The sequence below is a fragment of the Ursus maritimus genome, unplaced genomic scaffold (genome assembly GCF_017311325.1).
Source record: "Ursus maritimus isolate PB19 unplaced genomic scaffold, ASM1731132v1 scaffold_10, whole genome shotgun sequence".
Taxonomy (NCBI): Eukaryota; Metazoa; Chordata; class Mammalia; order Carnivora; family Ursidae; genus Ursus; species Ursus maritimus.
Window position 1 is genome coordinate 64,207,739 of NW_024423344.1, and position 27,607 is coordinate 64,235,345.

The 27,607-nt window shown below is 40.1% G+C and overlaps 1 protein-coding gene across 1 annotated transcript in view; it reads left to right on the plus strand.

Annotated features, from left to right (window-relative positions):
* GPR180 (G protein-coupled receptor 180) overlaps positions 1 to 4,462 on the plus strand; it is a 40,210-nt gene extending 35,748 nt beyond the window's left edge. The window contains exon 10 of the transcript XR_005833126.1: positions 4,316 to 4,462. The gene's annotated coding sequence lies outside the window, so the exon portion shown is untranslated. The remainder of the gene's footprint in view (positions 1 to 4,315) is intronic.
* The last annotated feature ends 23,145 nt before the right edge of the window (positions 4,463 to 27,607 follow it).

Sequence of the window (27,607 nt, forward strand, 5' to 3'; positions counted from 1 at the left end):
TCAAAAATCTAAGCTTTTAATTTAAGAAAACAAAAAGAAAATAAAAGATAAACCCAAAGTAGTAGGAGAAAGAAAATAATAAAAGATAAGAATAGATATCAATGAACTTGATTACAGGAATCCATGGAAAAAATCAATGATTGGTTCTTGGAAAAGATCAATAGAATTAATAAGCCTCTAGCAAAATTGACAAAGGAAAAAAAAGGTGACATGAATTACTAATATCTGTCACTAAAGAGGAGGTATCAGACTCGGCAGACATTAACAGAACAATAAGGAACTACTGCAAAGAAAAAAAATCCTCTACATAAATATGACAATTTAGATTTAATAACTTATTCTCTGGAAAGTGTATGTCAAGAACTATGAAGAGTCCAATATTTTACTTTTCTTTACAAGCTAACTAGTTAACCTGTTACTGCTTCATAAAGGCTGCAGAGCACACGAGACTCCTAGGTCAGAGATGAAGGACTTTGTTATTCGTAGTATAGCAAATATCATGAGCTTCCTGTTGGTTGGCTACACATAACTCCTAAATCCACTGGTGCAATAGGTATAGTCGGTAGTGGGACTAGATTGATATTACACATGCAGTGAGATTCATGTGGCCCCAAGGAACACCAAAGTTGGGAAATTTATCCCTTTTATAACCAGCACTATGGGGATGCCTGGGTGGCTCAGTGAGTTGAGCATCCAACTCTTGATTTCAGCTCAAGCCATGATCTCAGGGTCATAAGATCGAGCCTCAAGTTAGGCTCCACACTGGGCATGGATCCTGCTTAAGATGCTTTTTCTCTCTCTCTGTCCCCCTACCCCCACTCTCTCTCTCTAAAAAAACAAAACAAACAAAAAATCCTGGCACTGTGTTGAGAGGAAAATGCTACCTCATCCTACTCCCTGCAAACACAGCCCTGAGAACGGGCCCAGAGAAAGAGTGGTTAGAGCTTTGCATCTTGGCATACCCAATGAGGGCATACAGGGATGCCTAGGACCCATAGCATATTACTACAAACACCAAACTACCCAAACCCACTCCAGGTGAACTAAATGTCCAAAATAGTCCTGTAACTACAAGGAATTTTTGTTTAAAAGCCTTCAGAAACAGAAATCTCCAGGCCCAGATGGTTTCACTGGTGAAGTCTATGAAACATATAAAGAAGAAATAGCACCAATTCTACACAATCTCTTCCAAAAAATATAAGAGGAGGCAGAGAGAAAGTAAAGGCGATTCAGTGGAAAAGTGACTGCCTTTTCAACAAACTGCTGGAACTATTGGACATCCATATGCAAAATAATCTCAACTGCAACCTCACATCTTATACAAAAATTGATTCAGAATTAATCAAAATTTAAATGTAAAGCATAACACTGTAAAACTTTTAGAATACATAGGATGAAATCTTTGTGACGTAAGGTTAGGCAAAGAGTTCTTAGACACCAAAAGCCCAAACCCCAAGAGAAATATTGATAAATTCGACTTCATTAGAATTAAAAACTTTTGCTCACAAAAGACTGTTAAGAGGATGAACAGACAAACTACAGTCTGGGAGAAAATATTTGGAAATCACATATCTAATAAAGGACTCTACATAAAGAGTGTATAGAGAACTCTTAAAACCCTACAGTGAGATGATAACCCAGTTAAAAAAAATGGACCAAATTCTTCACCAGGCACTTCACCAAAGATAATATACAGATGACAAATTAGCACACGAAGAGGTGGGTGTCCAACATAATTAGCCATTAGGGGACTGTAAATTAGAATCATGGTGAGATAGCCACTATGTACCTATTAGAATGACCAAAATAAAAATACTGAAAATATTAAGTCCTGCCAAGGATGTGAAGCAACTAGAACTCTCCTACATTGCTGGTGGGAATGCAAAATGGTACAGCCACTTTGGAAAACAGTTTTGCAGTTGCTTATAAAGTTAAATACATTACCATATGACCCAGCAACCCCACTTCTGGTTATTAACCCTAGAGAAGTGAAAAATTATATTCCTACAAAAATCTGTACACAAATGTTTATGGCAGCTCTATTCACAATCAAGAACAACTGGAAACCCAAATGTCCTGAATTGGCAAAGTATAATATACCCATACAAAGGAATACTACCAGTAGTAAAACAAAACAAAACAAAAACCCCAAGCTATTGGTTCACACAACCTGAATGAGTCTAAAAAACATTATGGTGAGTAAAAAAAAGCTCGTCTTGGGGCACCTGCATGGCTCAGTTGGTTAAGTGCCTGATTCTTGGTTTCAGCTCAGGTCGTGATCTCATGGATTGTGAGATTAATCCCCACATCAGGCTCTGCACTCAGTGGGGAGTCTGCTTGAGATTCTCTCTCTCTCCCCCTCCCCTCACTCTTTCTCTCTCTCTCTCAAATAAATAAATAAATCTTTTTAAAGCTAATCTTAAAAGGTCATATATTGTATGATTCCATTTAGATGGCATTTTCAAATAAAGAAAACTGTAGTGATGGAAAAAAAGATCAGTAGTTGCCAGGTGGGAGGAAGGTATGACAACAAAGGGGTAACGCCAAGGACTTTTTGAGGGGTAATAGAACTTTTCTCTATACTGATTGTGGTTGTGGTTTCATTGAATCTATACATGTATTAACATTCAAAGAACTGCGCACCAAAAAAGTCAATTTTACCGTGTCATAATTTAAATGAAATACATTTTTTAAAATGGATGTTGGATGTGTTATCTAATCCTTCCTGCATCTAAGAATACGATAGTACAATCTTTCTTTTGTTCTATTAATATGGTGAGTAGTGTTAACAAATTTCCTGATGTAGAATCATCATTCAATATATTTTTGGAAGTTTTACAGCCCCAGTCTGATAAGATTTTTAAAAATCTGGGATCTCGGGGTGCCTGGGTTGCTCAGTCAGTTAAGCATCTACCTTTGGCTCAGGTCATGATCCCCGGGTCCTGGGATCAAGCCCCACATCCTGCTCCCTGCTTAGCAAGGAATCTGCTTCTCCCTCTCCCTTTGCCTCTCCTCCTGGCTCATGCTCTCTCCCTCTCTCTGTCAAATAAATAAATAAAATCTGTAAAAAAAATAAAAATTTAAAAAATCTGGGATCTCTAAAAGGGTAGAAACTTTAGGCAGTTTGGAGAATGAAAATATTCAGATCTCTCACTTCTTGAGGCTGTCTTGGAAAGACAAGATTCGTGTTTGTTCTGAAAAGTGCATTCAAAGTCAGTTGTATTATTTTGAATGTTTGCTTTATGTGTCACTTATATTTCAGGTTTGTTGCCAGTAAGTGCTTTACAGTATAGCTGGTTAGGTATAAAAGGTGCTGAATTCTTTTATATTTAGGAGGTATTATGATCTACTGGAAAGAAAAGGGGCTTTTTGGCACAACAGACTGATTTCAAATCCTGACTCTGCCATGTTTCGATGATTTTCTTATATGTAATCTGGTTTTGGAACAAATAGTGATTCTTTTAGCACAGAGAAGGGGTCCTCCTGAATAGAGTGAGGAATGGCCAGATGTGAGGGATGGGTTTTAATATTACTAACTCATGGGATTGCTGTAAAGATTATATATGGTGCTCGTGCCTACTCAATACAATGTTCTTTATTTACAGACCTGAAGGTTGTGTGCAAAACTTTCAGTGAACCTGAGGTTCTTCCTAATCTATTCATTCATGGAGATAATATTTAAATGTCCGTGAGATGAAAGTGTTTGCTTTAAATAATCATACATATGTGGTTAGAACAGAAAGTAGGCGTGATTGGAATACGTTCAAGATTCTATCTAATTTACACACGACTACATTCCAACTTACACCCACACAAAATAAACTTTTAAATCTCTTGCCTAGCCTGTGAGCCTTATAGATCTTTCAGAAGATAATTTTTAAGACTTACCCAGAAGTTAGAGTGTTTGTAAAAAGTTTATTGGGGGGGGGAGGAGAAGGTGAATTTTTTAAGTGAGAAGTGGTTTTTCCTCAGACACAGAGATTGCTAAAACTGAAGTTCATCAAATAGTAAACTGTAATATTCTTTATTTCCTTTTGTAAGGACAATAGTTTTGTAGAAATAAATGATAGTCAATAGTTGTTAACGTTTAGTATTTCCAAACTAACAATACTTTTAACCCCCTGGAGGATCTACCTCTGATTGTTCCTCAACGCGTATAAAATGGTTCGTAAACTTAACCTGAAAACTCAAAGAGAAGGTGTTCCGACATAGGTCGGGTTTTACACACAATAGTAAAAATCGCAAATTACAGCTCCTATCTGGATTTCAAGATGATAGATGTCTCCCTTCCTTAAATATCGAAATTCCCTTACAGAGAACAACACGTCGCTGCCTGGTCTTTAGTTTCTGGGTCTCCGTCTCTCCCATGTGGTCAGCCTTCACTCGCTCCAGCAAGACCCCTTCACTGCGCTGAAAGGATCACTGTTTGCTCTGAACCAGATGTTTCCCCCCAGGGCTCTGCTTTAAGTCGGTAAGGCAATATTTCCTGCCCTTTGTCTTCTTCTTTTTCATACTTCTGCTCTTTATCATAATGTTGTTTTGGCCTTTCTGGTGCTTGATGACACACCACTGTCAGCTTAAGCTTATGCTGAGTTTCAGCAGCTGTGACATGTCTAAACTGCATTATCTTGAAAGTGTTGGCACTAGTGAGAAATAGAAGGAGCCAAATTAATAAAACAAAACATCTCAAAGGGTTCCTATGGCTACATCCTGCAACCAGGAAGTCCCCATTGGGTTGAGTTGGCTCGTTCAGCCTGTGGTAGTCTCTGCTGTGCTCCTGTATCATTTGTGTGCTCACTGGGTAATATGGGCTTGGGGGAGAATGGGAGCATCTGAGGATTGCAATCACATCACTCAAGGTGTGCCTTTTTGCCTATAAAACCCATTCTTAAACGGGTTATTGTGTTTGAAGTGATTTATTACAATCTTTAGAGATAAAATATGAATACTGTACAAGGGGTGTGGAAACCAAGGTACAAAATGGAATGTTTTATGGAGGGGAGTAATCAGAAAATAATGAGTATGCATTCTAATAAGGGTAAAGTCACTCCAGAAGATTGAAAAGACTTCCTTTTATTGCAAGTTGAACCTGTGCAGAGTTGGACTCAGGCAGTAATAAAGTGGTGCTACGTTCCTTTGCATCTGATTTTATGAGACCTTTATGTGTCAGTGTGACTTTCCTCTTTATGTATTCATATTTTAGTTTTAATATATTTGCTTAGAGTTTGATTTTTTTTTAATGAGGTAAAGCTTCAGGGTATGAATGTAAGTGCTACTGTAAACCCCTGAGTTATGAGTGGCAGGGGAAGAGTCAGGGAAAGAGGAATACATTCTGAAGGGAAGATCAGCTTGTTTGTCATTTAAGAAGGAAATGCTTTTTATCTCCATATATGTAGGGACTTTTTTTTCTAGGTGATTTACCTATACCTAACCTTTTCTGTTCTTCATCTTTTCCTTAAGAACTTTGCCTGTAATATATATTGGAAATATTTTTCCCACTTTGCGATTTGCTCTTTGGTTTTGTTTGTGATATTTTCAGCATTCAGAAATTTAAAGGTTTTTATGTAGCTAAATATACAAATATTTTCCTTTGATGTTTCTGCCTTTAGTGTTCTTTAGTACCCTAAGATTACATATACAGTTATATTTTTATTCACTATTTCCACAGGTTTTTTTTTTTTTTTAACCATCATTTCTTAATCTATTTGAAATTTATCTTGATGTAAAGCAATAGTTCTCGTCCAGGACTATGCCTTAGAATTACATGAGGAAAAAAACAAAAAAACAAAAACGAAACTCACGCTTAGATCGCATTCCAGAAAAACTCGTTTAGAATCTCTGAGGGTAGGGTCTGGCCATCACATTGTTTTAGAATTTCTGCAAGTGTGATGTTCAACCAAGAGTCAAGAATCAATGTGTAGTCAAGTATGGATCCAGTGTTTTGTTTTTCCAGATTGTTCCGATCCACCTCTTAAGGATGCGAAAATGGTCATGATAAAATGAGCATAAGTGAAAAATATTGATATAAACTTTGTATGTATGCACATATGCCAGTACTAATTCTAATTTTACACTAACGTATATAGTACTATGTAAAAGACTAAAAAATACATTCAAATTTTAATGGCAATTATCTCGAAGTGGTGAGATTTAAACTTTTTATTTACCTTTTTCTGCATTTTCCAAATTCTCTATAAGCAGCATGTATTACCCTTTATAAGGGAAAAAAAATTGGTTGCAAAAGAACTTTAATTTTTTTAAAAGATTAATTTTTAGGCATTATTTTTTAAACAGTGCGTAGACGAGTATAAGAAATGTTTTAACTGTGACAAAAATCATAAGGCTATCGTTTGCAAAGGTGGGTTGTTTGATGCGGACATATGCACTGGCATACATAAGGTTTGCTGAGTTTGCTGTCTCTATTTTTATAAATAAATAGATATTTATCCATTTTATATACATATATTGATTTGAATTATAACTGATCTTGAGTTTATTAAATTTTTTATTTCACTTATCTCTGAGAATGAAGCATAATTTGGGGAAGATTGATAAAAAGAATCTATGTATTTCACTTTTTGATTGCTTTGGTCAATGAGAGAATCATAACAGTATGGTTTTATCTTGGCTTGCGTTAGCACATCTGCTCACTTTGCGTGGGGAATCAATCTAATGATGAGATCTTACGTTCATCTGGGATTTCTAAAGACATTAGGGACTAAGCACTTTAGACAATGGTCGGTCCATTCTCCTGTTTACAATAGAAAAGACTTTTTGGAGATCATTTATTTCATCAGAGCCTTACAAAAATCCCTGTATTAGGTTGGCAGGAATTTACTGTATTTAACTCAATCTAAGATTTCATTGCTTTTAAGACTCACCATTAATTTTACTAAGAAAGAAAAAGTATTGCTAATCAAATTATGATACAGTGTTTTCCAAACATGTTGACTATAGATGCATCCAATTTCAAGATCTTAACATTTGAAAAATAGACGCATCTTAGAATCCATGAATAATAGGCATTATTCGTTCAAGTGAGAACACAGAAAGATGAGGAAACTTTCTCGTCCGATTCATCCAGGATTTAAACGTTAATATCCAGACTGTTCTAGACACCGCCGTTAAGTTGTAGCTGTTATAACTGAGATTAGTGAAGAAAGGTTTCATATGATAATTTGTTAGGAGACTTCTTTAGTCCAAGTGATGATAAAGGTATTATGGTGGGGGATGAACCTGAGACTTTTCAGAGGCCATGTCTTCCTGCCAATCCGAGTAACATTCGGTGACCTGTTTGGAGACATTTGTTTTTGCCATACTAAATGTAACGTCTTACAGCTAGCAAGAGTTCTTCTGTCAAAGCATTGAGATTGGTTAAGTGACTCTGGCGCCTATTTTGCCATAACTTTGCACCTTCCCCTAGTGCTAGAGTGGAGTGAGGATATGTGAGATATTTTATCCTAAATATTTGACTTGTCAGAGCTGAGCACAGTAGCAACCATATTGCTTAACCAAATCTTAAAATCGTAGATTCGAAAAGGAGTCTTAGAGATTCTCTTAAAACAATCCCCTCATTTTATGGAAAAGGAACCTAGAGAGCCTCCGGGGTAAGTAATTTGCTGAAGATCACACGGTCACATAGAGGCAGCGCCCAGATAGAAGCCAGGCTGCTGGGTCCCATTCTAGTACGCCCTTTCTGCTATTTCATACTCCTGGCATTCAGGGACATGATGAACATTATGGTTATGAAGTAATTTTAAGAACGCTGAATTTATAAACTATGTGGTTATTTTGGCATATGTGTTTTTTTAAGTGTTTGCTTCACCTACTTTGGGAAAAATCTGGAAAAGAAGCTAGTATTGATGACTTGGGAGTCCAAGGCAGTGACCAAGGGCACATTATTTAATGTAATCCTCTCAACAACCTTGAGAGGAAATGCGTTCAAATAGATTAAGTAATTTCCCCAACATTACACAGTGAAATGACAGAATGGAGACTGTGTCAGGCTCGAAAGCTTATTAGCTGCTCCACTCTACTTCCTTCTCGTGATTAAAACAAACTTCCAGTGAGGTATTTTGTACTGCATAGAAGACGAACATTCTGGGCCCCTCGTGTTTGCACGTGATACTTTGATGGACTTGCCAGAATGTCCACAGCCCCTTTGGGAGAGAAGGAGGAGGGGAGACACTTGGTGGGGCGAGTGTGTCACTGCTTCTATTGTACTGGGCTTGCGGCGAGGGGAAAGAAAAGCCATTCCATTTTCCTAGGTCACCATATGTCTGATTTTTATTGGTAGCATTGCCTCTTTCTCATCAACCAGATCATTTTTATTAAATATTATCCTTTCCTTGAGGTATGTGAAAGAAAATTAGATTCTGTTCTTACCTTTTGTTATCCTATTTTTAAGTTGTCTATTTATTCATCCCATTATTAACAAGCATAGTTTTTCAGCATTCTTTAAATCTCTTTGCAAATATGTAACCTTGTATTCCATAAAGAGGTTAATCTTAGCCTCAAAAATAGGTGTGTCATTTGCCGAAGTTGTAAAATACTCCCTTCAGCAATAGCACATCAGCATTGCCACTTGGCTCTCTCATCACAGTTGCTTCTTAAAATATTTTTAAGTGAAATTCTAAAATTTGACTCAGTGTCTGTTCTCTTCACACACATCCCTGAATGGTTTTATGTACAAATATCAATGTGGAATATAAGGCTGCTAATGTATTTAAACAGACTTGGCAGGGCCCTCAGGGCAAAGAGGGATCGTATTGGTGGTGGTTTTATTGGCTAAAAGAAGCATCTTGGAACTGTTCATTTATTAAAATTGACTTTTTTCAAGGGTTATACTTTATTGTAGTAAACAGTATATGATTTTAAAGATGTGGAAAAAATAATCTTGACAAAGAAGAACAAAATTGGACTCAGATGACTTGATTTTAAGCTTACTATAAAGCGTCTAGGTGGCTTCGTTGGTAAACCATCTGCCTTCGGCTCAGGTCACGATCCCAGTGTCCTGGGATCGAGTCCTTCATGGGGCTCCCTGCTCAGCGGGGAGCCTACCTCTCCCTCTGCCTGCTGCTCCCCCTGCTTGTGCTCTCTCTCTCTGTCAAATAAATAAATGACATCTTTTTAAAAAAATTTTAAAAAGATTTACTATAAAACTCCAGTAATCAAGATGATATGGCTTGATGTAAACACACAGATCAATGGAACAGAAGATAGAAACTGACCCACACTTACAGTCAATTGCTCTACAACAAAATGCCAAGGCAGTTAAACGAGCAAAGAAAAATCTTTGCAACAGATTCTACTAAAAACAACTGCAGGTGTGCAAAACAACCAGTGAACTCACGAACCTTGGCTCCTATCTCATGCCACACCCAAACAATTAATTTGAGAGGAATAATATGCCTAACATATAAAATCTAAAACTTCAAAACTTCTAGAAGAAAACTTTGTGAACTTTGGGAGGCAAAAAATGTCTTAAGACACAAAAACCACGAGGTATCAGAGAAAGTTGATGAAGCGGGCTTCGTCAAAATCAAAATTTTGCTTTTCAAAAGACACCACGAAGAAAATGAATGGCAAGCCTCAGACTGAAACTATGCACAATACACATATCCATCAAAGGACTTGATCCAGAATCAATAAAGGAGCCCTACAAATAAATGAGAAAAAACACAACCTAATTTATAAAAGCAGGCAAAAATCTTCAACTGACACTTCACAAAGAAAGCTATATGAATGACGTATAACCACATAGAAAGATGCTCAACCACATTAACTATCGGGAAAAACAAATCACAGCCAAACACTGCTTCACATCCACTAGAATGGCTGAAATTAGTCAGACTGACAGTTTCTAAGTGGTGAGAATGTGAAGCTCAGACTCCCATACATTGCTGTTGGGAATGTAAACGGACACAGCCCCTCTTGAAAATTTACCGTCAGTTTCTTGTATAGTTAAACATACACTGATCTAGGATCCAGCAATTCCACTCATGGGTCTTTATCTTAGAGAAAAAGCTTATATGGCCAAAGACATTTTACTTGAATAAGAATGCTCATAGCAGCTTTATTCATAATAGCCAAAAGCTAGGAAAAACCATAAATAGGGGAATGAATATATAAATTGTGATATATTCATATTATGGAATATTACTCAGCCATGAAAAGGAACAAAGTATTGATAGACACAACGACATAGATGAATCCCAGAAATATTATCTTAAGCGAAAGAAGGCATACACGGAGTATCTTCACATTCATATAAAGTTTTAGAATGGGCAAAACTAATCTATGGCTATAGAAAGAGGAACACAGAATTGATTAGAAGGGACACAAAAGAACTCTCTGGGCTGCTTAGAAATACTCCTATCTTGATTGGCATGTTGTTATGTAGATGTACACATTTATCAAAATTCACCAACTTGTACACTTAAGATCTACACATTTTACTCTATGTAAATTTTACCTAAAGAATATTTTTAAAAGCTGGCATTGTATTCATAGCTATGAAGGTTGCTAACAAGGTTGCCTCACGTAAGATGGGGGCATAAGTCAGTAGAAATAAGGTATAGAAGCAAAATCGTATTGGACTGCTGTTGAATATGACCAAGAAGCGGAGTGGATTTTCCTCTATAAGACCTGGATATGTTTAATAGAGGCATTATGTGGAAGAGCTGGAAAAGCAATATTTTGTTTTGCAGAGTCTAGGTGTTAGGTTCCATTAGATTTTAGTATTCTGAGAGGACTGTGGCTATATTGAAGAGGGTGGAAGAAACTTAGTTAAAAACAAGGTGAAGTCAGTCCTATGAGGAAGGGTGAAAGGAGTGACAATTACAAGGGTTCAAGAAAAGGTCCAGGGGGCTCCTTAAACACAAACAAGCAAGCAAACCGTTGAATAAAAGATTGTATGGAGAAAATAGCTCTTTTGTATTTTACAGATGACACAACGATATGCAGTAATTCAAAACTATAGTAAGAGGAACTTAGGTTAGACTTTTAGTAAGAATTCAGTGATTGAAGATGCATGCACCTGCCAAAAGTGTGCATGGGAGCCTTAAAAATTCTCTGTTGGTGGGGCTGTCTGCAAACACAGAAGGAACTACCAACCACTTGAGAACCACCACCAGCCCCAGCCTCGAACTGGTGAACTCAGGACGTCTAAGAGTCTATGTTAATGGCCTCAGTTGAGTCAGTACGCATTGTCATTCGTTTTGGTTTTCATGAACTATGGAAGGAAGGAAGGAAGGTGTTCGTTACTTTTTGTATTAAGAAATATCCTGACTTTTGATCTTTGGGGCTCAATTTAAGTGTTAGTTCCTCTGAGAAGCCTCCCCAGCGCTCCCCATCCCAGGCATCATGCTCCTATATACGTGGCCTTGCCTTCCTACACTACATTGCATCTTCCAAGAGTCTTCTTCCACTCCACACTGTGAACTTCTTGAGGTGAGGAATTGTATCACCAGTATACTGCCAAAATTTAGTAGTAGGCCTAACACGTAGTAAGTACTCAGTAAATATTTGTTGAATGATGACCACTTATCTAAAGTTTGTCTACAAGAACACTGATCTCCTACTGGCCACATGCATGTATGGAGGAAAAACATTAGTGTTATTTTATTTATTTTTGAGAGAGAGAGCGTGTGAGCAGGGAGGGGCAAAGGGAGAAGGTGGGAGAATCTCAATCAGGCTCCATGCTCAGTGTGGAGCCCAACATGGGGCTCAATCCATGACCCTGAGATCACGACCTGAGCTGAAATCAAGAGTGGACGCTTCGTTAGTTGGACTGAGCCACGCAGGTGCTCCATTCATGCTATTTTTTTTTAGCAGAAATTCCTTTTTTTAATATATTCTGTTCAAAACTAAATATATAGGAAAATTAGAGGAGTTTAAGGAAAAATAATTTAAATATGATCAAAAAAAGAATATTCCAAATAAACACAAAGCTCTATGTCCAACAACCAGATACCACTGTTAATACATTAGTATGTATCCTTTTTTTTTTTAAAGATTTTATTTATTTATTTGGCAGAGAGAGAGACAGCCAGCGAGAGAGGGAACACAAGCAGGGGGAGTGGGAGAGGAAGAAGCAGGCTCATAGCGGAGCAGGGAGCCCGATGTGGGGCTTGATCCCAGGAACCTGGGACCATGCCCTGAGCCGAAGGCAGACACTTAACGACTGAGCCACCCAGGCGCCCCTGTATATATTCTTTTTTTGAGAGAGAGCGAGAATGGGAAAGAGCAGAGGGAGAAGGAGGGAGAATCTTAAGCAGGCTCCACACTCAGCACAGAGCCTAATCCGGGGCTTGATCTCACAAACCTGAGATCATGACCTGAGCGAAAATCAAGAGTCCCACGCTTAACTGACTGAGCTGTCCCGGCTCCGCTTGTATATATTCTTAAAGATTTTCCCTTCTGGCCAAACATAAGCTAAATATCACACTGCACACAAATGAAATGGGAGACTACTATAATATTATTTCATCATATTCAGGATCTACTAAGTTTTAGCATCAGTTAAATATGTTTTTATTTATTCAAGAGAGAGAGAAACAGAGAGTGAGAGGGTGTAAGCAGAGGGGAGTGGGAGAAGCAGACTCCCCACTGAGCAGGGAGCCTGACCGGGCTCCATCCCAGGACCCTGAGATCATGACCTGAGTCAAAGGCAGACTCAACTAACTGAGCCACCCAGGCGCCCCTTTAGCATCAGTTAAAATATTCCATTGTGCAACCATACCACTTATTTAACCAATTCCTAGATATTTGGTTTAAACAATTGGATTTTCTTCTATTTTTCAGTGTTATAAAAATGCTGAATTATTCCTTAAAGACTTGTAAAGGCAAGCAGTCCTTTTCAGAGAAGGTAGAATAACAAAAATGCATCTTCACTCAAAGTTCTGCTAAAGTGGGTTGGACCTGTTCTGTTGGCACCCTGTCTCCCTGTCTGGGACATGGTAGGCACTCAGGGACTTTCACATCACAGCATAGAAGAGGGAATGGATGAGTTTCTGTGATAATGGTCTTTCCCATCTGTGGGTGAAGTTTTATACTTCTTATCCAGATCTGTGTATTTTAATGCCCAAATTAATTTTCTCCCTTTCCAGTGCATAGCACAAATTTAATAATACGTCTGCTTTTTTTGTTTTTAGTTTGTTTTCGTTTTCTTCCTGCTTGTGTTTCTGTGATTTGTCTTACATCAGCAATATTAATTAACGATCTTGACTCATTGTGCCTTTTAAACGTTTCATAGTGTGTTGCACAATGCCAAATCTAGGTGGAAGTCTCATAAATAATATTGGACCCACTATCAGTGGGTTCTACTATGTCTTCTTTGCATTTGTGAATTTTTGCTTACTGCCTGCTATGTGCCAAGCAGTGTGTGAGGGGTGGAGATATGAAGGAACGTGAAAGGAGATAGAGGCTCTCTCTTCAAGAAGCTTTTACGGATAAAGGATAGGCATGGAAGGGCATGCCACTCTTGATCTCGGGGTCATGAGTTCGGGCCCCACATTGGTGAAGATATTACTTAAAAAAATAAAAGACAGCAGAAGAAGGATAGCATGGAATCCATTAATGATGTTATGTTGAGGGGCGCCTGGGTAGCGCAGTTGTTAAGCGTCTGCCTTCGGCTGAGGGTGTGATCCTGGCGTTCCGGGATCGAGTCCCACATCAGGCCCCTCCGCTGGGAGCCTGCTTCTTCCTCTCCCGCTCCCCCTGCTTGTGTTCCCTCTCTTGCTGGCTGTCTCTCTGTCAAATAAATAAATAAAATCTTTAAAAAAAATGATGTTGTGTTGAGGTAATAGTGAAGGAGTTATGCCCAAAGTCTGATGGGAAAAACTGTAGGAGAAAGCGAACTACAGGTCTGTGGATGGTGGCCAGGGAGGGCTTTGGTGAGGAAATGAAGGATAAGGTGAAGATATTAGAATCTTGAAGACTGGAGGAGGAAGTTTTCCAGGTGGCCCACAATAGGAAGGATGTTTCGAGCCAAGTGAATGGTCTATGCAAAGCACAGAGGTTTGAATGAGCATGCGTGGAGAAATACAGTCGTTTGGTAAGGCCAGAGAGCACAAAGTCTAAGTTGGAGAGTGCCAGAAGATGAGGCTGGCAGGCAAAGGTGGGTAGTAGTCAGATCAGAAAGAATTTTGAATATCAGACTGAGAATACAACGGTTATCCTAATGTATTTTAGGAGGAGAGCAACTTGATCAGTTTTGTAATAAGAGAATGCTGGCCTCAGATTCTGAAGTATTGGTTACTGAGGTTTGGCTCTACAGTTGGAGAACCTAGTACAGCAATCTAGGTGAGAAATACTATAGACCTGACAGAAAATAATGGGAAGAGGAATAAAAATATATTTTGGAAGTAAGATTGATTGTGAATAATCATGATCAAAGAATGGGTGAGGATGATGCCCAAGATTTCTGCCTGGCCTTGGGAAACTGGGGAGATAATATATTAGTTTTCTATTGCTGTTTAACAAATTACCACAAAGTTAGTAGCTTTAAACCACACACATTTATTATGTCAGTTTCCATGGGGAGTCCAGGCATGGCTTAGCTGGTCCTCTGCCCAGGTCTTACAAGGCTGTAGTCAAGGTGGCAGCTGGCTGTGTTCCCTTCTGGAGTCCAAGGTCTTATTCCAAGCTCATGGGTTGTTGGCAGATTTCAGTCCCTTGCCCTTGTAAGACCAAGGTCCTATTCTCTTGCTACCTGGCATCCAAGGACTGCTCTTACCTCCTAGAATCCATCCACAGTCTCTTGCTATGTGGCCCTCTGACAGGTCCTTTCCCAGCATGGTAGCTTACTTCTTCAAAGCCAGCAGGAGAATCTCTCTGACTACTAGAGCCTCTTTTAAAGGGCTCACCTGATTATATCTGGCCTGCCCCAGCTTCATTTCTTTTTTGATTAACTCAGAGTCAACCAGTTAGGGACTTTACATCTGCAAAATCCCTTTGCCATTGTCACATAGTGTACCATAATCATGGGAGTGATCCCATGAACATGACCTTGTCATATTCACAGGCCCTATCCAGACACTGGTTGGTGTTGCCACTGGGGAATATCTTAGAATTTTGCCTACGACAGAGAGTTTGTCATGAATCGAAATAGAAAATGCATTAAGAGGGACAATTTTATTGAGCTTAAATATTGAGTTTGGCTTTTAACATATCGAACTTGAAATGCCTGTGTGTCATCGGGGTGTAGAATACTACATTTAGTGACTTTCTACACAGTACCTATGGGCTTTGGCACAAACATGGCAAAATCATCTGAATAACTGTAATAGTCCAATTGAACAAAGATAGTAATAGCATGTATGATAAAAACATCTTGAGATTTCTTTGAATCATTACAATCATAGTATCAAATTTTCATTTTACACACTTCAATTTTACTTACAGTCCTGTGTAAATACACACATATACATCTTCAAAATCATATAGTTATTTCCCATATTTGCTTCTAAGCAGTTTGAGATATCCTATGAAATATATATGCACAAATGACTTGATTTACATATTTCATCAACAGGATACATTTATTTCCCAACATTTTCTGTGTTCTCTGGCTTCAGGACAGAAACCAAATCGCGTTCTTTCTTATGCTTTGAATTCTCAGAAGAAGCATCCTCATAATGATATGTTATGATGAGTGTGATCTCATGTAGTAAAAGGTAGTTTATGTGATACCTACTATTATATAGTTGATGTCCATGAATATTGTTGTATTTTACATTTACAGCATGTGAGTTGGCATTTTACAGGAGTCTGTGTTACAGCTACACAATTGCCCTATAGCAGTTGAAACAGTTGCCAACTGAAAGTAGGGACCGCCTGAAGCCTTTCAGGGCACTCTTTAACTAGGAGAACATCAAACAAGATGGTGGATGGCTTCATTAGCAGCCTGTTTGAATAGCATTTTCTCACTTTGAGATAAAAATGTTCTGAAGAGTTTGTTTAGGTCTGCTAATGAATATTTCATCCCAGATGGAGAAAGCACACAGGGGAATGCCACACAAACAACCCTTCCATGAACTCACCCACCCTTTGTGTTCGAGTGGTGTGTGTACTGGAGAGGATGAGGCTGCATATTTGAGAGCCCTCTTTTCAATGTGGTGTTCTTGTTGTTGTTTGGTTTTGTTTACAGCATGAAAAACCGAATTCTCACTTGCAGCCTAAGAATATGGTACATATGTAAGAAATTAAATTAGACCAGTGTTTATTTATAAACATCTAATTTTAGGAATTTTAAAGTCTTCTCCCCTAAAGATTTTTATTGGGCTAAAACTTTACATGGAATATGAAATTAAAAGGTTTGCGAATAAGTATGTTTTGCTGTGTTGTATGAGGATTTTAATTTATGAGTTTTTAAACAAATCTTTGAAGTGTATCAGCCCTTACATGTTCACAAGATCTGGAGGATCAGGCCCCTCATTTGCATTTTGTATTTTCTTTAGCTGAAAATAGATTTGATTAAAAAACAAAATTTGGCACGAGATTAATCCATAATAGGATTTTATTGCTTCTCTTTTAAAAAAAAAGCAAACAACAAGCAGTGTTATGCTTTGAGGTGTGATTAGCACATAAGTACAGCGGTTACTTTTCAGATATGTCTCATTTCATTTAATTTTGAATTCAACCATTGGATACCACATTGGTGGAATGGCATGTTGAAAGTGTAAGTTTAGTTCAACCTCCTTACGTCTACCAAGAAATAGAAAATTTAGTACCATTTGTTTTAACAGATTGCAACAAATGAGTCCTCATACTTACTAGATGTGAGGTCTAATTTATTTTAAATAGTAATAGGTTTGCCTAAAAGAGCATCCAGTAGATATTTGAATTGTAAGAAATTTAAAATTAGAGTTGAAATGCTAATATTAAGTTGCCCAACCCTGCCTCAGAAACATATACCATAAGGGCCAGATTTTGCTCTATTACATGTCCGTATGAAGGATTACAGTAATCAGTATACTTCCTGTAGTGTGTAATCTACTTGTTCTTTTTCTTCTAGTCTTATCTTGGTTAGAAGAGATGAGATATAGAATAGACTATCGGCTCTGTTTTCCATAAATCACCCGTTTAATTTTCACTTGTTGTGACTTCCGATTTTGAATTGCTTAGTTTGTTTCCTATAATATTATGGTCACAATGTAGTATTTCTTGAGTGCAAGCTGAGAATTAAACAAGGTTCAAGACTGGAAGGGAAATTTGGTCCTTGGATTTATGATCTCTATTAGGCATATACTTCAAAGACAAGTTGTTGAAACATGTAGTAAATATGTAAGACTCAGTACCCGAAGAAGCTGTGTCAGCTGTGTGTATGTGTTAGACGTATCTGTGAATTATATACACGCCTAACTCTCTACCCATTCTCTTTTATCTTATTTGTTTTTGAGTACATGTGCGTATATATGTGTGTGTGCATAAGCATATGTGTGTATATATGAATTTATGCCCATGCACACATGTGTACATGTATACATATATATACAAATATGATAAAGGATGAGTATGTAGAGAGCTAGGCATGTGTATAGTTCACGTATTTTAAAATCACAACAGTTTTAATCTTAGTGGAGAGACCGTGTATGGACATTGGCCTCTTACTGTTCAAGGACCACTCCAGCTTTATCACTTAATGATGTAACTTTGGGCAAGTTATATTGTATTCAAATTCTTATACATTTCCGAAGGGAGAAGGGTCATTTAGGAAGGTGTCCTTTGGGCATTTAATCCTGCTACCTTCCCACTAACCAACTTGGTAGACGATCACCATTTTCCACCTCTAAGTAAGTAACAGATATCGTGTGCAATGCTGCTGCAGAGGTCACTGAGCGTGAGTGAAAGCCGTTCTTGGGCACAGACCCGAGCAGTGGGACTGCCAGCTCACAGACAATGCACACGTTCAACTTCTCGACATGACCCCAAGCTATCTTTTATGGTGGTTCTACCAAATTATTCTCCATCTAGAGGCTTGTAAAGATTTCCCTTGCTTTGTAACTATTCTTCAGATTTTTCTCTAAAGAAATGGAAGTGGCTTCCTCAATTTTCTGCTAGGAAACCACCTGCTTCTGTTTTCCTGATCCACGTGGTTCTAATGGGGAATAGCCTCCTTCCCACCTGCCCACTCCCCAGAGTGCATGCAGCCTGGCTCTGGTCCATCAACCCAGGCACAAGGCAGGAGGGACAAGTCGTGCTTCAAGTTGGCCTCATGAGACTGGATTTTGCAATTCGGGTTGGAAAGTTTGGGGAAAAGGAGCTTGTGCTTTTTGTTTTTGTTTTTTTAACCCGACTATGGGGCTTCTGAACTAATAGGATGCGTTAGAGGTGCTAAAGGTCATTTGAGTGCATGAATTACACCTGCCTGAGAGTGGATCCAACACAGAAGTAGAACCAACAGAGGAAGAGATTGATTTCTAGATCCAGCCCATGCCAGAAGCCAGTTAAATTCCCCCGGCTTCTTTAGTGATGTAAGTCAGTGGGTGACAATTTCCACGCTCTACCCCCAGGCCTGACTTACATATGATTAATTCAAGAAGTATTTACGACCTACCCATGCTGGGCTTAAAGACACAGCTGTGAACATGTTCCATAAATGTGTGCTTATTTTGATTTTGATTTGAATGATCTTGGTATTGAGAATATATTATAGTTTTAGCCTCTAATAATCTTTAATATAGATACTTATGAACACACAAACCATTTCAAACTTCCTCAGAAGCAATTGGTCAAAATGTTTGTGTAGTATGTTTAGAATATGACACTAGGACTCTGGGGCGCCTAGGCAGCTCAGTTGGGTTAGGCATCTGACTCTTGATTTCAGCTCAGGTCCTGACCTTAGGGTCAGGATGGAGCCCTGTGTCTGACTCCACACTCAGTGAGGGGTCTGCTGGAGATCCTCTCCCTCTTCCTCTGCCCTCCCTCTGCTCACGCATGGGTGCATGCACGTTCTCTCTCTCTCAAGTAAATAAATAAATCTTCAAAAAATAAAATAAAATATGAAACTAGGACTCTCATATTTTGGTACAGAATATAAAGAAGAGACAGTTCCTCCTGCAGAATCACTATATCATCTAATGGAAAAGATAACACAATTGCAGGGAGGAAAATCCTCAAACTCCTTAATACTGACAATACACACAGCATAATATAGTTCGGACAGAGGGAGAGAACGAGCAGGTATATGTGCAAATCCTAAGAAGGTTCTGGACTGAGTAGATGTCCACACTGGGTGAAACATTAAAGGGGCTGGAGCAGGTACTAATTTTGTGGGGCCTGAAGCTTCTACACTCTGGGGGACCCTCCTTAAGAAAACGAGTGCAAAGTTTGGCTGAGGCCTTAGACATGGCGGATGCAAGGATGCGCCCCAAGGCCTGAGCTTCACTAGCTTCTTGGTGGATTTGTCTCTGCGGGAGAGGTGTGTGTAGGTGTAAAGACCTAAACTGTGCTTCAAGGAAGAGCAAACAGGTTGAACAAACTATGGGCTAGAGTATGAGTGAGGGGACAATTATATTATTGGGTGGTTGATGGAAAAGCCAGTCCTTTCAGGGGCCTCAAAATGAAGGAGAGGAAGTTTCACGATGACATAATTGGGAACCAGAGCACATTTCCAAGCAGGATGGTTGCATGGTTAGGTGACTATTCCTTGCTACCGAGGCTAAAAGGAATTAACAAATAAATGAAAGGAGGCACGGGGACTCCTAGGGCTACTTCTAGCAAGAAATGTTGATTTTGTGCATCTGGAAGGAGTCTAGAAACTGAAAGGAAGGAAATGAAGCCAAGTCCAGGCGTTACTGAGGGCAATAGTCTAGATATTTGGGAGAAATATCCTTCAAGTCTGCAAACCTTCAAGGCTGAAGTTCATGGAAGTTGGCAATGGATTCATTTTTATATGTTAATTTTTCCTCCTATTGTAAGCTTCTTGTGGATCAGGGCTGAGGGATTTAGGATTGTTTTGCACCATTTTTTGTAAATGCATATTTAGTAAATATCTAATATTTTTCTTCTCCCATATTCCAGTGCTATGCTCTGAATGTTATATCTTCCCAGAATAAATATGTTGAAATCTGAACCCCCAGTGGGTTGGTATTAGGAGGTGGGGCCTTTGGGAGGTGATTGGGTTGTGGGGACGGAGCCCTCATGAGTGAGATTAACGTTCTTATGAAGTAGACAGAGCAGAGACCCCTTCCCCTCCCACCATGTAAAGTCACAGTGAGAAGTCTGCAGTCAGAAGAGGACCTTCACCAAAATCTGACCATGCTAGCACCCTGATCTTGGACTTAGAGCCTCCAGGACTGTGAGCAATAGATTTCTGCTGTTTATGAGGCACCCAAGTCAGTGGTATTTTGTTACAGCAGCCTGAACAAGGATACCCAATGACATAAGAAATCTTGAGGGATGCCTGGGTGGCTCAGTCGATTAAGCAAGCATCTGCCTTCGGCTCAGGTCACAATCCCGGGATCCTGGGATCGAGCCCCGTGTCAGGCTCCCTGCTCAGCAGGGAGTCTGCTTCTCCCTCTGTCCCTCACACCACTCATTTTCTCTCTCTCTTTCTCTCTCAAATAAATAAATAAAATCTTAAAAAAAAAAAGAAATCTTGATACTATCCCCATCGGAGCTACCAAGAGGCAACACTACATAACCTCTTCCATTATAAGTGTGTGTGCTGGATTCCATTTCTCCATAGTCTGGAAAGGAGCGCGACTGGGAGCATGGCCAAGGGAAATGTAGCTAGCTTTCAGGTGAATGGCATATCCCCCGTCTCAGTGTTCAAAGCTTGAAATACTTAGGTGGCCCCAACTCAGTGTTGGCCAGCCTCGTGTGCTGGCAGGGGCCTAGAGGGAAGTGGAGGAGAAGGTCAGCAGTTCACGGCAGCTGCAAACACTGAAGGAGACAGGATTTACCACCCTTAGTGTGCAGAGTAGAGAAAAGACTTGAATACGGGATGGGGATGATGACCAGGCATTTTCTTTGTGGACACTTGAAAAACATACAGTGTTTTTAATCAAGTAAAGGTAATTCTCCTGAAGGATTAAAATAATCCAGTTTGGGCCAAACCTTCCTGTAAGACGGGCACAGACCATTTCTTTGATTCACTCCTTTTGCCTTCAGGAACCCAAAGCCAGCACTGCGGATGCTGGAAGTCCTGAGTGCATCATATCCCCAGCCATCCACTGATTTCAGTGACGAGGGCATGAACCCCAGAAGGCTGAGGTGGTCAGCTCAGAGAACACCCTCGAGAGAAGAGGCTGGCTTTGTGGAAGGATGCAGTCCCACCTCTGGGCCGGAAACCAGACAGCACCTGGTGGGCTTCATCGGAGAGAGTGAATCGGTGGGAGCTCATCGCAGCTCTAGTCCGACTTTGGTTTTGATTTTGTTTTTTTGCCCTTCCTCTGCCATGAACCTATAAACAAACCAAGCAGGCAGTTTGGGAAAGGAGTGTGTTCCTAAATCACAGTAACAGGAAACAGACCACTAGGGGGATTGTTAAGCCATTTCGTGCAAAAAGAATGACTTTTGAAAATGACTGCAGTTTCATTCTTTCAAATCGTCATTAGTCAACTTGAAGCAGGTGCAGGACACCAGAACTGGAATCCAATCTTCACCAGCAAACTCGACTCTCTCTACCCAAAGTGATCAAATGCCTGTAAACACCCCTTTCTTGTTTTATTTTATTATTTTTTTTAATAAGTTTTTTTTTTAAGATTTTTTATTTATTTATTCGACAGAGATAGAGACAGCCAGCGAGAGAGGGAACACAAGCAGGGGGAGTAGGAGAGGAAGAAGCAGGCTCATAGCGGAGGAGCCTGATGTGGGGTTCGATCCCAGAACGCCGGGATCACGCCCTGAGCCGAAGGCAGACGCTTAACCGCTGTGCCACCCAGGCGCCCCCCCTTTCTTGTTTTAATTGCGAAAGGATGAATGCCGGCTTTGAAGAAGTCGCTGTCCCCACTGCCTGCTTCCAGAAACGACTGTTCCCCCAGCATCTTGGCAGGTGCGGCCCAGAAGCAGGGCCGGCCCTCATCCCAGAGCCGGCCGACGGTGTATTTGCGGGGCCCAGTGTGTGCTCAGCCCTGAACTAGTCAACTTTGTTATCTGAACTCTCCTAAACCCAAAGCCTAGCAAGAACATAGCAAAGAGTAATTTGCCCACAGTGATTACAGAGGGACGGGGATCAGGGGGCATTCGAGGGGCCAGACGAAAGGAAGCATTTTTCAGACAAAGCGGCAAGACTCTAGATTTTAGAGAAAGAATGGGTGGGTGGGTGGACACTAACACACTCATGTGGGGATTGTTTGAAGGACACGGCAGTATTTTTAGAATTGCTTCTCCAGTGGATAAGATCTTTTACTTGCAGTGTGTTAATAATCATTCCAAATCAGTAACTAGAAGTCACTCCGGGTAGGTCCGTGGCTTGGTGTCACTGAGGAGACTCTCGGAGGGTGTATTGATTGGAAGACAGTGTGTTTGGGAAAGGCCAGGGAAGGGGCTGGGGGCGAGTCCAAAAGGCTCACGATTGTTTCAGTCATTAAACAGCGATATTTAATTTGAGCTTAGTAATCCAGGGCACTATTATTTGTGCCCAAGCAAAAAGGAAAAAAAAAAAAAGGAAAATTAAATAAGTATAATAAAAGAGCGAGGAGGGGCCAAGCTGCTTTTGGGCAAAGAAGGGCAATAAAGGAGTCTTTATAACTGCCGGATGGTGGAATACGCTCCCCCCCCCAAGCAGAATGTCAAATTCTGTCCCCCATTTTTTCCCTCTTAAAGCATGCTAAAAGGAAAATTCTTCACAGAATCTTAAAGAACTTTTTTGACACAACAGCTGCAAAATCTATTTTCTAAACAAAGATTTATACATATTTATATGAGCTTAATCCAGATTTTTTTTTTAATAAATCATCCTCGGAACTGCAGAGGTAAACTATATGTAAATACCTCAAGTAATAGGCTTGTAGTGCAAATCACATCATTTTATCTTCAATTTTGCATTCGTTTTTCTGGCTTAAAGGTGCATCAGAGATATGCATTTTAGCATATTCAGAACACGGGGCGTGAAATTAAATGTTTGACAGAGTGAGAAAAATATACAGACTTTGGAGATGCCTTAAAAATAGTAATTTATGCAGATCTAGAGGAGTGAAATCATTTGCAATGGAGTGACCCTCTCTCCAGGAATTTTGTGCTCAGTGTTCTTCCCTAATCTCCCGCTGTATCTTCATTTTTCATTGAACTAGCCAGTTTTCTGCGAAGCCGTCTTGTAGATAAGGGGAGTGCTAAAGAAGAAGAAAGAGGACGCTCGGTGGGTCCGTTTCCATTGCACTTTTACCCAAGGCAATGGGCAGAATTTAACGGATTCCTTCCAACATATGTTTTTGCCAGATAAGTAAACAGTGTGTGTCGGAAATGAAAAAGCATTTGCAATTTAATGACATTACAGCTCTCAGCTTAGACTGGCGTGCTGCGAGGCGAAAAGCAGAAAAAGAGAGGAGAGTAGAAAGAGAAAAAGAACAAAGTTCATCTTCCCTTTTGTGCATTTTTATCAAGGAAAATATTACTTCTTTCCCCCTCTCGTTCTCTTTTTCTTTTTCGTCTTTTGGCTTTTTTGTCTCACTCATTTACATTTTTTTTCTTTTCTGCCTTTCTGTCCTCTGTTCACTTTTACCTTTTTCTTATATTGCCACTGACTCATTTCTTTTTTCTCTCCATTGTGTGTCCTTATTCATCTATTTTGGCCATTCAGTTTTACCTTATAAGAAGCTGTTTATCCCACAATGTATCTTTTTTCCTGTGTTGTACTCCCAGTGCTATAGCTCATAGTCAACAGGATTGTTGGAGGGATTAGAACGTTTCATTTCAAAGCACTACAAATCTGCTCTCTTGCCTTCAGTCCCTGCTCCTGTTTCCTCTGATACTTGTCACTTTATTTAACGTTCATTGCAGTCTTTAGTTTCACCCCCAGACATGACAGCACCCCGATGTCTAACCACTGATACTCACTGTCTCTGTCTTGCGTGTTGTGTCTGCAAGTTTCCAGAAACCTAACCTCGAAATGGCAGACCCATTCCCTCACCGCCTTGGTGGTGTTTGTGCCGGTGTGGACAGTGAACATGTGGTCAGAACTGGTCCTTCCAACGCTGGATGGCCAGGGCAGGGAATCTTGGAGTGGGTGCTCATAATGGGCCATCTTCCAACAGAAAACGAGTCCCATGTGCTACAGCTGCATTTCTTTCTACCTTTCCTTTGTGTGAGGGTGATCACTGAAATATGTGTACCCTTGAGTTCTGTGATTGTGTAACTGAGTGTGACTGTGCACGAGTGTGCATGTGTGTGTGTAGGAACTGAACCATGAGATAAGTGTACACAGGACGGCGTGTAGAGTCGTTTGAGGCAACGTAGTAGAAGTCTTCGATGATAGGCACAGGGAAAGACATGACTATCTTTCAGCTTTGATTTTACCTTAAATTCCAGAAGTAAAACTTGAATGGACAACCAGTATTTTCTCCCTGCTGAGGTCCTATAGCATTTTTATTTCTAGGATTATTTCGACTGCACCTTTTACGAGTAAGAATAAGATTTTCCACCTGGTCTCCCTTTTGTGACAGACAAGTTGGATAACCAAGCAACCCCACTTAGGAGTAAGGAATATCTCGGAGTCATTTTTGCTACCTTAGGTTGTCAGTCTGTCAAGGCAGGCAGTTCCTCAAGAAACAGCTTTCAACATGAAGATCAGGATTCATTGTTGTCTTCTTCTTTTTGCAAAACAAGTTCACAGATTTCTAATATTGTCATCATGAACATTCGAATACCGGTACTCCAGATGCTAAACATAAATCCCATTCCAAGAATACACTTGAAAGTTACCGGTTAACCTGCAGGTTGAGCATAATTGAAAGGACCCGTAATCAAATTTCAAGTCCTATCACAGAAATACTGTACAGACTTTAAAAAGATGCTTAAATAAAATGCTCTTGTCTAAAGACATGTGCATGTTTTTACCATAAAATTACATCTTCCACATCTTCCAGATCCGGCACTTGGTAAGTAAAAAGAAAATCTATTTGGACATAAGGATGTAAAGTAGCTGGAGGTGGTAATTTAATCAACCAAGGATATATTTCAATGTTTTTCTGGTCTTCTAGGCATTAGCACTTTAAATTCATTATGTCGGTTTGACAGATATATGCAGCCTTAAGGATCTAAAAATGAAATCCGAGAAGTATAGCCTGCTAGAGGATACATATTGAACTTAAGAGATTAAAATGGTATAACCATTGCAACAGAATGGAACATATCGCGTTTCTCATTTTTTTCCCACTAAGCATGAGTATTTTGCAGATGTGAAATACAGTCTTGTCTAATTATAAAACCTGGCTCAAGAGCAGAGCTTTCTAACTTTTATTCTGATGAAGTGGATATTAGAAAGAAAATGTTGGCCTCACATACAGTCTGAAGATGAAGAAGTCTTCCATTTGGGATTTTCTGTATCAATAATTTATTAAGGAAAACGACACAAGTGGTCACACGCAGCCTGCTGTTCCGAGGCAAGCATCATGCATGCTGTTCTTATTTAAGGCAAATAACAAAAGAGCCAAATTATAAAGCAGGTCCTAACATAACTGCGACGTTCAATCTAGTATATCATTATGCCAATTTAGGAACGTTAATGATCTGTAATATTAATTCATCATCCTGGAAAATGGGGAAGAGTTGCCATAATTAACTATATTAAGGCACAATTAAAAAGTCATCCAAGCTGTTGTAAAGATTCTGGTGATGATAAGGGCGTTCGTTATATTACAAACCTTTCTGACCACGTAGATTTTGTGTGTGAGTCTTTGCTACAAAGAGCCCCTCACTCCGAATTCAGATCTGTCAAAAGAGCAGCCACCCACGGAGGCAGGCGGCGACTGACTAGACGCCTTATCGGCCACTTCCATCGCCAACTGCGGTTCAACCCTTTCTCACAGGGAGAACCAGCTTTGAAAGAGGTACAACCTTTTAGCATATCTACTTTAATTCCTCACAGGGAAGCAGAAACAGGCTGTCTGGTGAAATTCACGTATGTCGACCGACTATCTCTCCCCCGAGATTAGGGTCATCTTTGAAAGTCACATTTCAAACTGCACAAAATGAACATTTTGATGTTTTTAAATGGAGATCCTATAACGTCCAAGCCTAAATCCAAGTTGCCTATCAGCAGAGGTCTATAAGCTCTTAATTCTCCTCCCCACCTATTTGAAGTCTCTATTGTGACGGGAGTCTTTAAGGCACAGACAACATCAGGTGAAGAGATAAATGGGACCATGAAAGAGGTGAGATGCAGCCACAGGGACAACTGATTCGACCGGCCAGTCCAAAGGACTCCCTTCATCCTGGATGGGACAGATCTGCTGGCGATAAAGGCCGATTTCCTCTTTCACCCCAACTTCTCTTTACACCCGTATTATTATCACCGCCATTAACGATCATGAGCTCTTCCTCCCTAAAGCAACACCGGGTATGCTGCTGTCTGTACGCATAAATCACCCCAGGTGCATTTAGAACCGGGGACGCTCCTTGCCGTGGTGAGCCGAGTGAGTGAGGAAGCTAGGTGGTAATGTGCACACACGTGCAGCTGGAAGTAATTCATGACAACTAAAAATGAAAGCACATCACCGACTTGTCTGGAATAAGGGGCCGGGGATTTGTATTTGCAGAGATTCATCAAGGACTCCTCTGTCTATTGGCGTGGCTCTGTTTCATGCCTGTTACCCCGAGGCCCTGCTGCAAATCCAAAGTCGCATCTGACACAGTCGTGCTTGGCATTTGATCACGATTTTCAGTGAAAAGGAATGGCAGTGTTCTCCCCAGCAGAGTTTTCCCCCACCGCATGGGCCTTTCTGTCCACATGATGGTATGTGCCTCTGTGAAAACACACGTACGCTCAGCATGGATTTCTGCAGGGGGCCATGGGCCAGAAAAGTCTCATCAGGAACATCAGCGTACACTCTTGCTGACAAGGGACAAATCATGGGACAGCCTTAGCCTTCCTGGTTTGAGTAGTGACCTTCCATTCCAACCTTCTTACTCAACAGGACCCAGCAACCTGTTCTCAAGAGAAAAATCTCTGCTCCCTCCTCGTACTCAAGCAGCCAGTTTACACATCCAGCCTAGGAGAATCGTTTCCCTTCATGGAATGTTCGAAGCATGACCATTGGCCAAAAAGAAGCCCCTTCAACGTGGTACTGGATAAGAAAAGAGCAGTTACTACTTCTGAAGCGAGAGGTTCCAGCAAAGCCTTTCTGCCAATACCCGTTGCCAGAAAAAAAGCAGGTCTCTGGGGGCACCTGGGTGGTGAAGTTCGTTGAGTGCCCAACTCTTGATTTCAGCTCAGGCCATGATCTCAGGGTTGTGGGATTGGGCCCCATGTCAGGCTCTGCACTTAGCACAGAGTCTGCTTGAGATTCTCTCTCTCCCTCTCCTCCTCCTCCCCCTGCTCGCTCGCTCTCTCTCTCTCTAAAATAAATAAACAAAAATCTTAAAAAAAAAAAAAAAAAGCAGGTCTCTTATATAACCCCTCTGGGAAGGTGGAAAAATTTACCAGAACAAACCTGACTTCACT